Below are 13240 nucleotides of genomic sequence, written 5' to 3' on the forward strand. Positions count from 1 at the left end.
TTGTTTTCGAGGATGCCCAGAAATAGGCACATATTTACACATATTGGGGACGTGCCCAGTAATCCAAACCTTCTGGAAGGAAGTCTTCGTGATTGCATCTAAAATATTTAAAAAAATAATACAACCAGATCCATATTTAACTTTACTTAATCTAAAACCGGAATGGTTAACACTCTCTCAATTCAAACTTATGATCCAACTAATAACGGCTGCAAAACAAACAGTGGCCAAGGCATGGAAATCTCCTACATTGGTACTAGCAGAAACAATTCACAGAATGAATAATACAATGTCCCATGCTAAGATGGTAGCCATCGATCAAAATCAAATTCCGAAATTTGAAAAACTTTGGCATCCTTGGATAAAACAACAGTTCCTGTCAAACTTCAATGACTCTGTCCTGTTGCCATGGTAACAGATTAAATGACTTACAGAGACACCCATTCTAAGGCTTCAAAGAGAACTAAAAAGAATAATAAACTGACGAGCGGGACAACCTTGTGGACCATACCTCTACCTTTCAACCCTTTTTCTTCTTTCTCTTTCCTTTTCTCCACCTTACGATTAAAGCTCATTATCAGAATGTATTTGACCTATATACACTCTACCTGTAAACAATATGTATAGTAGGTATAAATCATTTAAATACCTACAAAAGTAACTAAGGAAATTATATATATCTTTAATTTAGATTTACGTGAACCCAATGTTTAATATTTGAAATTTCATGATATTTACCTATATAAACCCTACTGTAAAACAATGAGCTTACTTTATAGATCCTTGTAAACTTACTTTATGTATCTTTATAACATTGTATACTCAATAAACTTCTTTTGACAAGGAAAAAAACTAAGAGTAATTTTTTTCTAAATCATAGCTGTCAGCGGTGTGGATGAACACAGTATTTTCAGTGGTCCTAAACCATGAGAGTCTAGTTACCTGCTTTAGCTTACATAATATAAGGTTTGCATTTTTATCACTTTAGGTACTGGATGAGGCCAGGGGAAACTTTGGAAAGTGTTTATTATAATTTTAATTCCACTTAAAAAATTAAATATGTTATATAAGCTAAAGAAATATCTTTTACCAATCATTTACTGTGTAGGTGACAATGGTTTCAGGATGTGAAGGATCATTTTCAACAGCAACACAGACATAAATAGAAATGCCCTTTCTTTAGTACAGTAGGGGTTGCTAGAACCTCAGGCATCTTTTTTTTATTGCTCTCTGTGTCCCTGTTGCTTTCTGTGGGTATATATGGTCACTCTCATTTAGGGGATCTCACCCATGCAGGATGAGGGGTTCTGGGGTAGTCTGCTTGAAGAAGAGAGGGCTGATTTACAGTGCTCTCAGAATTTGTAAGTCCTTGTTTAGGACCCAGATTTCAGAGCCTCAGAAAGACTTTGGGTGGGAAAGAGCCTCCAAAATATGATTGCAGGGGCTAACCTGTCTGCAAGGGACTCCAGAAGAGAAACAGGAAACAACCAGAAGATGTCTGTGAGGTGCACAGCTGAGTGAGCACTAACTTGTGACTGAGACATGGTTGCTGAACTGTGGAGACCTCCTTTTTTGGGACTCCTAAGGAAGGTGGGAACTTTAAAAAACCCTGTTGAGGGTGAATGTTACTTGAAGTGAGCCAAATGTTTTTTTTTGTGTCAGAATTTGTTGGAAGATTTTTGTTTGTTATTCTTTGCTAAGGCTAAGCTATTTTTTTTTGCATGCTTTTGATAATAAAGACTGTTTGCTTTTACCAATAATGGCTGGTTATCCTGGGCTTTTACGTATATACATACAGTACCTCACAAAAGTGATTACACAAAAGTGAGTACACCCTTCACATTTTTGTAAATATTTTATTATATCTTTTCATGTGACAACACTGAAGATATGGCACTTTGCTACAATGTAAAGTATTGAGTGTACAGCTTGTATAACAGTGTACATTTACTGTCCCCACAAAATAACTCAACACACAGCCATTAATGTCTAATTCGCTGGCAACAAAAGTGAGTACACCTCTAAGTGAATATGTCCAAATTGGGACCCAATTAACCATTTTCCCTCCCTGGTGTCATGTGATTCATTCGTGTTACAAGGTCTCAGGTGTGAATGGGGAGCAGGTGTGTTAAATTTGGTGTTATCGCTCTCACTCTCTCAAACTGGTCACTGAAGTTCAACGTGGCACCACATGGCAAAGAACCCTCTGAGAATCTGAAAAAAAAATTGTTGCTCTACATAAAGATGGCCTAGGCTATATGAAGATTGCCAAGACCCTGAAACTGAGCTGCAACATTTAGGCAAAGACCATACAGCGGTTTAAGAGGACAGGTTCCACTCAGAACAGGCCTCACCATGGTCGACCAAAAAAGTTGAATGCACGTGCTCAACGTCATATCCAGAGGTTGTCTTTCAGAAATAGACATATGAGTGCTTCCAGCATTGCTGCAGAGGTTGAAGGGTTGGGGGTCAGTGCTCAGACCGCACACTGCATCAAACTGGTTTGCATGGCTGTTGTCCCAGAAGGAAGCCTCTTCTAAAGATGATACACAAGAAAGCCCGCAAACAGTTTTCTGAAGACAAGCAGACCAAGGACATGGGTTACTGGAACCATGTCCTGTAGTCTGATGAGACCAAGATAAACTTATTTGGTTGCCTACCATCAAGATTGGTGGTGGGAGTGTCATGGTCTGGGGCTGCATGAGTGCTGCCGGCACTGGGGAGCTACAGTTCATTGAGGGAACCATGAATTCCAACATGTATTGTGACATACTGAAGCCGAGCATGATCTCCTCCATCCAGAGACTGGGCCACAGGGTAGTATTCCAACATGATAACAACCCCAAACACACCTCCAAGATGACCACTGCCTTGCTAAAGAAGCTGAGGGTAAAGGTGATGGACTGGCCAAGCATGTCTCCAGACCTAAACCCTATTGAGCGTCTGTGGGGCATCCTCAAACAGAAGGTGGAGGAGCACTAGATCTCTAACATCCACCAGCTCTGTGATATCGTAATGGAGGAGTGGAAGAGGACTTCAGTGGCAACCTGTAGAGCTGTGGCAAACTCCATGCCCAAGAGGGTTAAGGCAGTGCTGGAAAATAATGGGGGCCACACAAAATATTGACACTTTGGGCTAAATTTGGATTTTCACTTAGGGGTGTACTCACTTTTGTTGCCAGTGGTTTAGTCATTAATGTCTGTGTGTTGAGTTATTTTGAGGGGACAGCAAATTTACACTGTTATACAAGCTGTGCATTCAATACTTTACATTGTAGCAAAGTATAATTTCTTCAGGTTGTCACATGAAAAGATATAATAAAATATTTACAAAAATGTGAGGGGTGTATTCACTTTTGTGAGATACTGTATATTAGAGCAGGGGTGTCAAACTCAATTTAATCATGGGCCACATCAGCATTATGGTTGCCCTCAAAGGACCAGTCAAACACCTCCACTTCCCCTCACATCAGATGTCAAGACCCCCCCCACCATCAGAAGTAAAGAATCCCCCACCATTCCTTATATCAGATTCACCCCCATTACCTTGTGTTGCTGCCAGGAAAATGTTGGGGGCAGAGGTGGGAAGCAGAAAGTTCAGGGTCTAGAAGAGGACCAGAGATGTGCTGAAGTCAGCTGCCAAAAACGTTTAATGCTGAGACCAGGGGAGGTGGAGATGAGGGGGTACTGCGGCTGCATGGAGAAGTGCAGGATCTGGTGGAGGAGTTCTGTCCCCCTCTCTGCTGTTGACTGCAAGGTGGGTGTGGAGACAAGGGGGGTGCAGCAGATGCAGGAAAAGTGCAAGGGTCACATGAAATGGCCTGGCGGGCCGGATTTGGCCTGTGGGCCTTGTGTGTGACACATGTGTATTAGAGAGAGGGGAGGGGGAAATGTGTATTGAATGGTAGGGACATGATAACAATACAAGTACAAGCACCTGAAATGCTTGTTGATTTCGTACCCACATTTATTCTTCAAATTCATAAAATGAAATGCTTAAATCACTAAGATGGATAAATTATGTTATGACATTCAGGGAGCCACTGACTTCCGGTAGTGAGTTGACAGTGATGTTAATAATGTCATGACAGCGAGTGACAATGATGCTATACTTCCTGTTCTAGGTTGCAACACTTCTCCTCCATAGATACAGTACAATGAGTGAGCGTGGTATGTAGTGTCTGTTTGAGTGGCATGTAGCGTCAGTCAGTGAGTGGTATGTAGCATCAGTCAGTGAGTGGTATTTAGTGTCAGTGAACAGTATGTAGTTTCAGTCAGTGAGCAGGGGCCTCTCTCCCTCTGCCACTTACCGCTCCATTGGAGATGAAAGGAGACTTGCATAGTTGCTCTCTCTGCTCCTTCATCTTCAGGTGCTGAATCAATCAGCCATAGCAGGCACTTGCACAGCATGGAAGTGGTGGCCACACCCCCAGTCCCGCCTACCACCTCTGGCTGTCGGAGAGGAGAATTCCACATGAATGCCTAGGAGAGCGCCAGAGACAACCCCCACCTACCTGTATCTCCCTTTCAGCTGTGGACAGGGCCGGATTAGCCACAAGGCCACCGAGGCCAGGCCTCGGGGCGCCAGTGGTGTAGGGGCGGCGCCGCTCCTGCAGCGACTTTGCGGCCGCCCCCTCTTTCGTGCTGCCCATTAAAGTCTGTTATGGGCACCAGTGCCCATAGAAAAGATGGCCGCGAGCCGACCACGCAACTGCGCATGCGCCGTTCCGAAGCCGGCCGGGCTCGGGAAAGCTCGTAAGCGCTCGGCTGGGCGGCGCATGCGCAGTAGCATGATTGCGCCGCCCGGCGCCATTTAAAAAAAAATAGAGAGTAGCTAGTAGTGTCAGCGGTGCGGCAGCGGGGAGAGAGATGACATCTCTCATTGCCCGCACCGCTGTTCCGCCCTCCTCCTTCTGATGGCAGGCAGCATGGCAACATTGGCAAGGGACATCCCCATCTGGTGGCAAGTGACATCCCCATCTGGTGGCAAGTGACATCCCCATCTGGTGGCAAGTGACATCCCCATCTGGTGGCAGGCATGGTGGCAAGGGACATCCCCATCTGGTGGCAAGTGACATCCCCATCTGGTGGCAGGCAGCGTGGCAAGTGACATCCCCATCTGGTGGCAGGCAGCATGGTAAGTGACATCCTCATCTGGTGGCAAGTGACATCCCCATCGGGTGGCAAGTGACATCCCCATCTGGTGGCAGGCAGCGTAGCAAGTGACATCTCCATCTGGTGGCAGGCAGCGTGGAAGGTGACATCCCCATCTGGTGGCAGGCAGCGTGGAAGGTGACATCCCCATCTGGTGGCAGGCATGGTGGCAAGTGACATCCCCATCTGGTGGCAGGCAGCGTGGCAAGTGACATCCCCATCTGGTGGCAGGCAGCGTGGCAAGTGACATCCCCATCTGGTGGCAGGCATGGTGGCAAGTGACATCCCCATCTGGTGGCAGGCATGGTGGCAAGTGACATCCCCATCTGGTGGCAGGCATGGTGGCAAGTGACATCCCCATCTGGTGGCAGGCAAAGTGGCAAGTGACATCCCCATCTGGTGGCAGGCATTGTGGCAAGTGACAAGAGATGGTGGCAAGTGACACGCTCAGGACTCCCAATGATTCTGCATTATGGTGAGTTGAACTATTTCAGTTTATATTACAATGTAATGATAGAAGTAATGTGTTTCAATCATCCTGATACCATAACAACCATGGTGCCGGGGATGATTGAAGCACTAACACCAGCCATTGCCTTGAAAAATTGCCTGTGAAAAATCCTTAGCCCTCGCGCGCTTACCCTGAAGTATTTTTAGTCTGTACAATTAAAGCCAGTTATTTTCAGTGTTCTCATGTGTGGAGATATGTTTTTAATTGATCTATTGTAGAAGTCATCGATAAAGGACGTGGTGTGTGTGTGTGTGTGTGTGTGTGTGTGTGTGGGCGGCATTGAAAGACCCGTGCTTGGGGCGGCAAAGGGAGTAAATCCGGGCCTGGCTGTGGAGCCAACTAAAGATAACCATGAAAGAATGCTGGGTGGGCTCCCGAGATATTCCTTAGCAACCAATGGCACCATCACTCAGCAGGACATGAGCTGGCATCCCACATAGCACTGAGTACCAGAAGAGGTTACGTGCTAGAAAAAAGACACTAGACTAACACTGTAGAGAAAAAAGGCCTGAGCCGGAATTTTTTTTTTTTTTTTGTCTGCCTCATTTGAAGAAGTGTTGTTTATCCTTTTGCCGCGGCACTCCTGAGGACTCTTCATGGCACCCAGGTTCAGAAAAGCTGTACTAGACACATTGGAAGGTGAGTGCTGCACAATTTTTTGTTTTTATACAACTGTGGATGGATAAGCTGCAATATATTACATTCTTGTTCCTGGGTTTAGATACACATTAAAGAAGAATTTCACTTAAAAATGGAAGTTCTGCTCATCCATCATCACCATTATTGTGTTTTTTTTTTTTTTAATGGGTATCTACTTCTGACAGGTACTTACTTTTGCTTTTCTTACTTAGGCAAGAAGAGCAGAAGTTCAGCCCTCTCCCTGCCCGCAACCTCCTGGGACATGTCACATTTCCCAGGAAAATGTTTGACCAATCTGATAGAGCAGAGCATTCTGCGCTGGGGCAGTGAGAAGTCACCTGTGAAACAACATTCAAACTTCCCTTAGTTAAGATGGCGGGGCTGAGGACCCAAAAATTGGCAAAGAACTGACCCAAGCGAAGACAACACTGGATACCTGGACTAGTAAGTGTCTGTTTATTAAAAGTCAGCAACTACCGTATTTGTAGCTGCTGACTTTTATGTATTTATTTTTTAAAGGCTGAAGTTCCTCTTTAACTGTTAAAAAGTTTTCTCATAAATCATTATTTGAACTCAAAGTTTTTTTGTATCACCTTTCCAAACAATTTCTCTTTTGTGTTCTCCTCAATAGATACTGAAACTAACAGTTATCTCCATGCTGAAGCTAGTGCTATTTTAACGATTCATAGCCTGTCCAATAGTTTTTTGTGAACTAACTTTTATGATGATTTTATCAGAAGAGTTATATTAAATAATACGGAAAGTGCTATAAGAGCACTAATAGTTGTAAAATGACAGGTAATAAAGAGAAGGCTTAACCCATCCATGTCCAGATGTAATATATGCCTAAAAGTTTAGTCCTAATTTAGCAGCATCAGTATGCATCTGCAAACTTGAAAATAACTGACTAATTTGGCCACCTAAGAAGTTTTAAAGTTTTTAAAGGAAATATAATGATTCCATTTGGTGTACTGGCTTAACAAAAACTATGCATTTTTTTTATAGATTGACAAGTGGATGAAGATTGGTTTCCAGCTGTTAGTAAGATACATAGCTATCACTGACGGCCAGAATTAAAAGCTAGCAATCAGGCTCATAGCTGTCAAATAGAGGTATGTAAACACATCTTCATTATAGGATATGCCTCTAAGGAATGTTTATATGCAGACTGTGGATGGGAAGGGGTCAAAAAAAGCATGTTATGCACTTTTGTGAACTGAGACCTGAGACATATAAGCTGGATAAGGTGTGATATTGCTGTAATCTTGTTACCCATCTCGTTCAGAAGCATGAACATGCCCATTTATTTCTGCTTCCCACAATGCCCTGACTTCTTCAATCCTCTGGGCCTTCTCCATTCCCATGGTTCCTATACCCCCCCCAAGGATATACATTTTGCTGGTTGTATATGCCACCCTCTGAGAAATTCAGACTCTCCCAAATTAGGCACTTCCTTAGCACTTTATGGCTTAACAAACCTGAACCACTTGAATACACAATTTTTGAACAATGGTGCACCAATATCATGGAGCAAAGGGGAGGCATATTGATTATTTACTCTTCACTGGCTTACAGAGAAGACAAGCTTTCTTATGCCCATTCCTGGGAGTTGGACATGGAGATTTCATGGGACCAGAATGAGTAGTTTTACTCTTTCAGTTGTTCATATAAAGGTATCATGAACATCTCCCTAATTGAAGCTAACGTTAAAATCCAGCCAGATTGGCAACGATTTGACCAAATTCTTCTCCCTTATGTTTTAGAGGGTGAACCCTAGAAGGCTCCATGTTCCATACATGGTGGTCCTGTCCTTGCATCAGAACTTTTGGGAACAAGGTCTTCCATCTATTGGGGAAAGTTACAAGGGTTGCGGTTCCTCGGCACCCCACAATAGCGCTCTTGAATCATAAGGTTGATAAAGTTTCCAAACGATGAAAACATCGATCTCATTCTTAGCAACTTCCTCCCTGTTTCTTTTTATCTTTTTCCTTTTGCCTTTTTTTTTTTTTTGCCTCTCAGCAGTTTAGTTCTATGGGGGGGGGGGGGGGGGGTTCTTCTCTCCTCATGTGATGGTTTATTAGTTAATATTAGAGATTGGAAGGATTCACACTTTCCAGAACAAGGTTTTGACCAATATGCTTTCTAGAGCCCATTGGTCAATTTACAGAACTCTGGATTGGACAAGCTTGAGGGGACATGACCCTGGCCTCCATGCTAGCTTAAAGGAATTCCCATGTCCACAGATTGTTCCCACAGGGATGGTGTGGTTCCCTTCCTTCAGACGTGCGGGGACTGGGTTGTCTACCTAATCAGACTTTGTCCATTCCCTGACTCTTGCAGGGCCTGGGCAATGGAGGGTGAACCAACTCTATTTTTAAAGCAGTGTTATCTGTCTTATATATCTCTTCTTATATGAACCTTACCTGGCTCTTTCTCTCACTCTCATGAGTGTTTTCCAGGAAGGGAGGGGGGTGAATCATAAGAGGGACAATGAGAGCTGCAGAGCTGGATGTGTGCCTCTGTGTGTCTGTGTAAATCCAGGAAGTAAACAGGCAGCAGCTTCAGCTGCCCACAGTTAAAATGGATGCAGCCAGACTCAGTGGAGGGAGATTTCTGCTGCATATTTGGCAAGTACAGAATCACAGTAAATAAAAATAATATGCAAAGTGGTTGGAGGGAAGCTTCAGAATGGCAAATATGTTTTTATTACAAAGTGTGAGCAGACTGCAGTTCCTCTTTAACCACTTGCTTACAGGGCACTTAAACCCCCCTCCTATCCAGACCAATTTTCAGCTTTCAGCACTGACACACTTTGAATGACAATTGCGCGTCATACAACACTGTACCCAAATGAAATTTTTATCATTTTTTTCCCCACAAATAGAGCTTTCTTTTGGTGGTATTTGATCACCTCTGCGGTTTTTATTTTTTGTTAATGTAAAAAGACTGAATTTAAAAATAAAATATATATATTTTTTTATATTTTGTTATAAAAAAATTAAAACAGGTAATTTTGCTCCTTCATTGATGTACGCTGATGAGGCGGCACTGATGGGCACTGATAGGCGGCAGTGATAGAGACTGATGGGTGGCAGTGATGGGCACTGATGGGTGGCAATAATGGGCACTGATCTGTTACACTGATAGGCAGCACTGCTAGGTGGCACTGATTGGCACTACTGGTGGGCATTGATAGCTGGCACTTGTGGGCACTGTGGGCACTGTTCGGTGGCACTTGTGGGTACTGTTAGGTGGCACTTTGGGCACTATTAGGTGGCACTGTGGGCACTGTGGGCACTGTTAAGAAGCACAGATGAGGCAGATGTGCCTCTTCCTCTTCGGGACCTTTGTCCCTCTCATCTGAGCTGGTGATTGGCTTTTTTTTCTACTCACGCTATCAGCGTGAGTAGAAAAAAAAAACGATTACCGATCTTTTGTTTACATCATGTGATCAGCTGTCATTGGCTGACAGCTGATCACATGGTAAGGGGCCGGGACCGGCCCCTTACTTGGATCGGTGATCAGCCGAGTCTCAGTGACTCGGTGATCACAGCGCACATGGCGCGCGCCCTGCACAGGGGAGGCCGTCATATGATGGCCTCCCGGGAATCCAGGTCCGCGCTGTGGCCGTCATCCGGCCATAGCGCGGATGGCAGGTTTCTTGTTTCTTGAACAGTACTGTGCTGCCACCTAGTGCTGTTAGTAGGAAACAGCTCCCAGGCACTTCCTGCTCTTCCTGCTCTTGCATTCGTTTTGTTGTCTGTTTTGTCTTGTTTTGTGCTTATTGCATAACTCTTACCATTCTACTTTCTTGGCACTGTCAATTTATTCTGCATCTTTTTGGCAAATTTTGAGTTACATTTACCATTTGTCTCAATATTTGGCCAATTCCACACCATTGCAGTATGAAAGAAATAAGTGCTGGATATAGCTGCAGTAACAAGAGAAAAACATATTGTACATTTAGCCCCACGTCTTCCCTTGTACATCAAGCACAGCACAAAGTTTTATTTCTTAGAAACATTTCATAATTTTTTTTTTTTAAAACGTACAGATCCTTTCAGTATGTGTCTTTGCTAGCTCCAGAAGCTCTTCTAGTTGGACTCTAATTTACAAACTTTTTTATGTGCAAAACCATGAGTGCAATTTTACCTGAGAAAACATCAGAATTGATGCATAACATACACCTCATCTATCCTTGCTATGTTCTGTAGTGCATGTATGCCAACAGTCTCACGACTGTGGTCGTCCCATGCTAAACACCTCTGCCATCTGCCTACTTGGTATAGTTGGATATACCGGTAACTGTGGCACTTTCCAGAAAGCTTGGGATGTATGCGATTATTTTATGGCCTGGTATAAGCTTCTTTGTGTATGTTCAACTTAAATAAAACCTGTGGGCTTTTAGTTCCCATCAAGAATGGCAGCGAGGTACTTGAATATTTACCAAATGACTTTTTCAGAGCAGGCTAGGCTTGCAAATATACAGGAGAACAGCAGCATATCTTCTTTCAGCCAGCTAGGAGGTATTTAATCATTCCATTCTCTTGTCTTCTGTCTGTAGCCAACAAGATGTGGTGGACTTTTTCTTTAGACATTCTTATTGGGATTATCATAGTTTACAAACTGTTCAAAGATGTACATTATACAAATTAATTCAGTGTTTCCTCTTGTTTGTGCTCTTGCTCTGTTTAGCCATTTAATTTGCATTTCTCCTACTTACAAATCCAATCATATACTAAGGAATTTATGTTACAGTTTTTACAGACATCAGTTCTGTGACTGATGCACATATAAGGCTTTCACAGGAATTAGGAGAAGTGACATTCTCTTAACATAAATTTTTATGTTCACCAACATTTCGATGTGATACAGCACATTTTTCTGACCTCGATGACATAGTACATTTTTTTTTTGGCTTCAGGAAATTACCATCTTCATACAAAAGTTTCTAAAAATGTTTCCACTAATGGGTTTATGTATCATATACAATCATCATATTTCAACATTCATTTTTCATATGCGAAAGAGTAATTGTTATTTACTAACTCTTAACACCATGATTCCTAATCTTAACACAAACTAACTCCTAAATGCTATTTCTCCAAAATTAGGACCAGGCCTATTCTGAAACTTTTTTTTTGGAATTAGAAAATTACTTAGAACTTCCTAAACATTTTATATTTTTTTTAGCAGAGGCCTTAGAGAATAAAAAGGGGCCATTGTAATTGTTTATGTCACACGGTATTTGCGCAGCATTTTTCAAACGCAATTTTTTGGAAAAAATGCACTTTAACAAATTTAAAAATAAAACACAATATATAACCTATTTTTTTGTAAAATATGAAAGATGATGTTATGCAGAGTAAATAGATACCTAACATGTCATGCTTTGAAATTGCACATGCTCGTGGGATGGCAGCAAACTACGGTACTTAAAGATCTCCATAGGTGACACTTTAAACATTTTTACAGATTATCAGTTTAGAGTTACAGAGGAGGTCTGGTGCTAGAAATATTGCCCTTACTGCATGGGGACACCTCACATGTGTGCTGCAAACACTGTGTTCATGACCAACATATGTGTTCACCACTGCACGCAAGCACGGGGGGATGGAAGCACTTTAAAAAAATGTTATTATTTTAATTTTTTTTTATTTTTACACTATCCCTTTAATTATTTTTAAACAACTCTTATGGCAAAAATAAAGCATGATCCTCTTCATGGAGTGATCTGGGGTCAATAAGACCCCATATATCTCCTCTACAATTGAAAGCATTAGACAAAAAAAAAAAAAAATCAAGTGCTTAAAAAAAAAAAGCATTGTTTATGGCATTCATAACGTCTCTCTGGTCCTCCTAGGCCATAGAGATGAGTAGAGGACATCTTTCCTCTGCTCATCTCTGTGGCCAGCCCCTGCCAGTTCCAGATCGGTTATCGGGCTTCCCAATCTGCCAGGTAAGCCCTAGAACCACTCAAAAGCGATGGGAGGGGGTGCAACGTGATATGTGACTTTATTATCAATTAAATAAAGAATTGTCAATTTTAAGAAAAGTTAATTTTAAGAAAAGCACTATTGTTTCTTCTAATGTTTCCTTTTGAGCTTTAACATGGTTGTAAAGACTAAAGATTTTTTTTTACATTTAGGTAAATTGCTGTTGCTGTCATTTAAATTCTGTAAAGAGGGAGCAGGGGGCTTGGCCGAGTTGCACTGTGTGTGTCAATCGACACACACAGCCCAGCTCAGGATAAGAGCACATGAGAGGAGGAGGAGCTGAGAGCTCTGGTGGGGGACCCCAGAAGAGGAGGTTCAGGCCGCTCTGTGCAAAACCATTGCACAGAGCAGGTGTGTATAACATCCTATTTATTTTAAGAAAAAAAAAGGTACAATCACTTTAAGTCCATGGAAATCTGATTGTTCTTAATTGGACCATCAACCTTCTGGGTTAAAAAGTGCTGTAGACCAGAGGCTCATGGGCGAAGTCTGACTGAGCAGACATGCCAGCTTAGAGCTCTGCACCTGAAGGGACATTTCTGCCATATTATACCATGTTCTGGCTCAGCTTTACCCAGTAAATATTGTTATTCGGTCTGCTAATAACCCCTGCCACTTAATGTAATGGTTCTTGGGAGTTCTCAATTGAAAATGAAGCCAAAAAACAACAAAGCAGTGCTGCCTCAGGTTTCTGTCAGAATGGCACTAGTTTTATTCCCTCACCCTGTTACCTCACACTCAGTGAAATCCTCTCAGCGCTCTAAGGTGTCTGTGGCAAATCAGGTGCAATATCACTCAGATTCAGATACAAACTTCACAAATGACATTTTTTATAGACCCTGCTCATTCTTCTGTACTGAGGCAATTTGAAAAAAATGCTTCACAAAGCCCTTAAACAGACTTTAGATCAGTGGTTCTCAACTCCTTTCCTCAGGACCCAC

General features: G+C 42.5%; 1 long non-coding RNA gene across 1 annotated transcript in view; it reads left to right on the forward strand.

The window, feature by feature from the left end:
- Positions 1-13240, forward strand: part of LOC141124950 (uncharacterized) — a 620003-nt gene that overhangs the window by 99193 nt on the left and 507570 nt on the right. The window contains exons 2-3 of the long non-coding RNA XR_012241270.1: positions 6516-6747; positions 7309-7415. This is a non-coding gene — a long non-coding RNA (uncharacterized lncRNA). The remainder of the gene's footprint in view (positions 1-6515; positions 6748-7308; positions 7416-13240) is intronic.

Source organism: Aquarana catesbeiana, linkage group LG01 (genome assembly GCF_042186555.1).
Source record: "Aquarana catesbeiana isolate 2022-GZ linkage group LG01, ASM4218655v1, whole genome shotgun sequence".
In the NCBI taxonomy this organism is placed as follows: Eukaryota; Metazoa; Chordata; class Amphibia; order Anura; family Ranidae; genus Aquarana; species Aquarana catesbeiana.